The following is a 3,739-nucleotide window of genomic DNA, read 5'->3' as shown; positions in this document are numbered from 1 at the left end:
TCACGGTAAGGAAATTATAGAAAATGCCTCGGAAAATGCAGCGTTACCTGTTGGGACATTATCGAAAAAAGCTCAAGAGGCAAGAAATAAGGACTATAAACGATATCGACTTAATCATAGTAGAAAATGTAGCCGTCTGTTTACAAATAAAGATGTTATGCATATGATGCTCCGTGTCATCCGATCCGGCCTAGTTTACACCGTGCGTTTAGGCCGCGACCTATACCTTATATTCAACCCAAACACGATAGGTCGCGACGATGTAAACAGTTGCGACCTCGCTTGGGTCAGGTCTCTTTTTCGCGTGCCCTAACCTAAATTAGGCCACATGATGTAACGCGTGTAAACGCAGGTGACCTAATTAAGTGCAGAAAGTGTACAAATATATTTCTTCAACAAACACAGCAAATAGACACGATCGACACGATACAAAGTACAAAGTGTACAAACGATATTGGTTATGTATAAGTCCGTAAACCTTTCAATCTTCTTCAACAGATGGCATTCAGATGAGGACTAAATTTTTACCTATATTCGACCCAAAAGTATCATAGGTCTACATGGTGTAAACGTTTTGTTTAGAAGCCTATTTTAGGTCAGGGCATAGGTCAGGTCGCGATTAGGTCGCACGGTGTAAACTAGGCTAGTTTAAGAAGTAAACCACATAAAAAAAATTTAGATTTAAGCGATGAGACGCAAGAATTACTTTGCTCATCTTATACGTAAATTAAATGTAAATTGAATTTTTATTTAATTTCAATCGAAAACTTGTTCCTATCATTAATTTTTAATAAATATACACTTTTGCAATTTTTATAAGTCAACATTGAAAGGTTCTATGATCATTCATTGCACATATTTCACAAGTAACATAATTTTTTCCGCGATTCGCGCAAACGGCTTCACTGTGCGCCACGGCCGCAGCATATCCCCTCTAACTGGCTAGTTCGGACACGAACCATTAGCACGGACGCAAACCATGTACGGTTACCGAGCGAAACGACGTAGTTGAGTTGCACTTTCTCAGGCGGCGCGTCGGAAAATGCGACACAGAAAAATTGACGAAAAATGCCGGGGTGGCCTCTCTCAGGTTTCTCTCTGGTATCGCACAGGAGCACTTGGGGACATTTATTTATATCTTTATTTGTAGCCGGGAACCGGCTGGTGTTTTGTGACACGGGTTTTAAGGTGGTTCGATGGCTACAACAAAATTCAGAGAATTTCATGAAATTTTAATATGTTGTTCTGCAATGCAAAATAGAATTATGTGAATTTTTTGGGAATTTTTCACCGTCCCGTTTTGAAAAAAATCTACTCCAAAAACCTAAAAAGTACAATTTTAGGAGTAGATTTATTTCAAAACAGGACGGCGAAAAATTCCCAAAAAATTCACATAATTCTATTTTGCATTCCAGAACAACATATTAAAATTGCATGAAACTGGCTGCATTTTTAACATAAGATCTTATGGTTTTTATGGGAAATGACATATTGCATATACCTTCAGAATGAAATAAGTGCAAAAAAAAATGCAAATGATAAAGAAAAAGAAATTTGCACATGTAACTTAATAATTTACAAATAAATGAGCGAAAGAAAGGGGAAGGTTACCGCACATTTCGTAGAAAAATTAATTATTAAAGCATAAATTGCTTGATTTTTCGTCTGCATAGACTGTCATGGTCGTGAACGACGTGAACAGCAGCACGCATTACACACGCGGCGACCAATCAGAGCAATCCCCTTCATTCCCACTACTTCAAACGCTAGTGCGCTGTTTCCAGAACCCCCGCGTCCCACTACTCCCCCCGATGAAGCCATCGAACCTCCTTAAGGAATAAATTGTTATTGGATTTATGCTAATGGCTCCTGCACACAGGACGCGGCAGCGCGGCATTGCGGCAACGCGGCACCGCGGTAACCAATTACCGTCTTGCCTTTCCGTTCTACTTTTGAAAGTAGTACGGAAAGGCAGATGGTGATTGGTTACTGCGGTGCCGCGTTGCCGCAATGCCGCGCTGCCGCGTCCTGTGTGCAGGAGCCATTAGCATTAGCATTACTCGTTGCACAATGTTAATTTCTAGTAATAGATAAGGGAGGTTCGGAAAGTGGGTAATTTATGATGCTTGCGAAGCTAGAGATTAACACTGAATTTATTAATTCAATCGGTTTCGATACAATCTCCACAAGTTATAGGCGTGAGGAATACAAGTTTCGCTTAATTATTAAAATTAGACTTACTATTATCGCTGGCTGTTATGGAAAGAGCGTCTCCTAATGTGTCAATAGACCCTCGAGAATCGGAAGGGTCCAACCTCGTCACTCAGCTGGAGCAGTTTTCGAGTAGTGGTTCGACAATTAATAAAGACAAATGCGTAATGAACTTCGTGCGTAAAATAAAAAACAAAAGGCCCTCGCTCCGGCTGAGTACGTATTTTTATAGGGACCGATTTGAATGCTGGCTGGATTTTTCGTGTCCTGATTTGCTAATGAGCGAATAAAGATGGTAATTATGGGAGGCTTCTATGGCTTCCATTGGTTAGAATTAATTCCTTCTAGAAGGTTCTAAGGACACTTTGGAGGGAGTCAAAGGATGCACTTGAGTCATACTGCATTAGCTCTCGACTGGTAAATATGTTATTTTTCTCGCGCTATCATTCGGACGCTTCTTCACCGAGATCCTTTGATTCCTGCCGGCATTCTGGGTGGTACAGCCGAGGCGTATTTTATATTATTATCGATCGCATTGTAGGGGACTGCGACGGCTTAGTGAATCATCGCATGGTAAGGGGCGGCTGCAACGTCTTGGTGAATCATAGCAAAGGTTAATATTAATATGAAAATGCAAGGTTTACGACAGAGACAATTATAATTGACCGATTTTGAAGAGTTTTGAAAAAGGGGACAAAATTTAATTTGCGTGACGTCACAAAGCACATAAAATTGCAGGAGCCTTGAGCAGAATGCAGAAGCCATATGCGCATGCGCTGTGGTATCTGTAGAGCTCCTACAGATACCATAGCGCATGCGCATATGGCTTCTGCATTCTGCTCAAGGCTCCTGCAATTTTATGTGCTTCCACCTTTAAGGCCCAGTTCAACAGTGGCCAGTTAGCTTAACTAGTAGTTAACTCTCACTCTCCGTCTCTATCTAACCTTTGAGTTAAAAAGAGACAGAGAGTGAGAGTTAACTACTAGTTAAGCTAACTGGCCACTGTTAAACTGGGCCTAAAGGACCATTGGGCTGCGTTCCAAAATTCACTCTGAGTAAAGCGGGGAGCACACACTTCTGCACAACGCATAACGCGTAAGCATAAGAAAATTGATTGGCCCATACACATGTGCATAAAGAAATAGACCAATCAATTTTCTTATGCTTGCGCATTATGCGTTGTGCAGAAATGTGTGCTCCCCGCTTAAAGGCCATCGCACACAAAGGCTGCGGTTTACTTGACGCTACAAATGCTTCGAAGCATTCCTCTTCTCTTTTCTTTCAATGAAGAAAGAAGGAGAAGAAGAACGCTCCAAAGCATTTGTAACGTCAAATGGACCGCAGCCTAAAGGTGAAATTTCATGGGCAGTGAAAAGCAGCAGCAGATTGTACTGATTGGCTATAAAATAGAGAAGTTCTCGAGTTCCTAGAACTTCTCTATTTTGTAGCCAATCAGTACGATCTGCTGCTACTTTTCACTGCCCATGAAATTTTACCTTAAGCATAGCATAAGACCGCTGGACCAATG

This window comes from Temnothorax curvispinosus, unplaced genomic scaffold (genome assembly GCF_003070985.1).
Source record: "Temnothorax curvispinosus isolate PA1 unplaced genomic scaffold, ASM307098v1 QBEX01008415.1, whole genome shotgun sequence".
NCBI lineage: Eukaryota > Metazoa > Arthropoda > Insecta > Hymenoptera > Formicidae > Temnothorax > Temnothorax curvispinosus.
The sequence above is the reverse complement of the archived record's forward strand: the minus strand, read 5'-3'. Positions refer to the sequence as shown.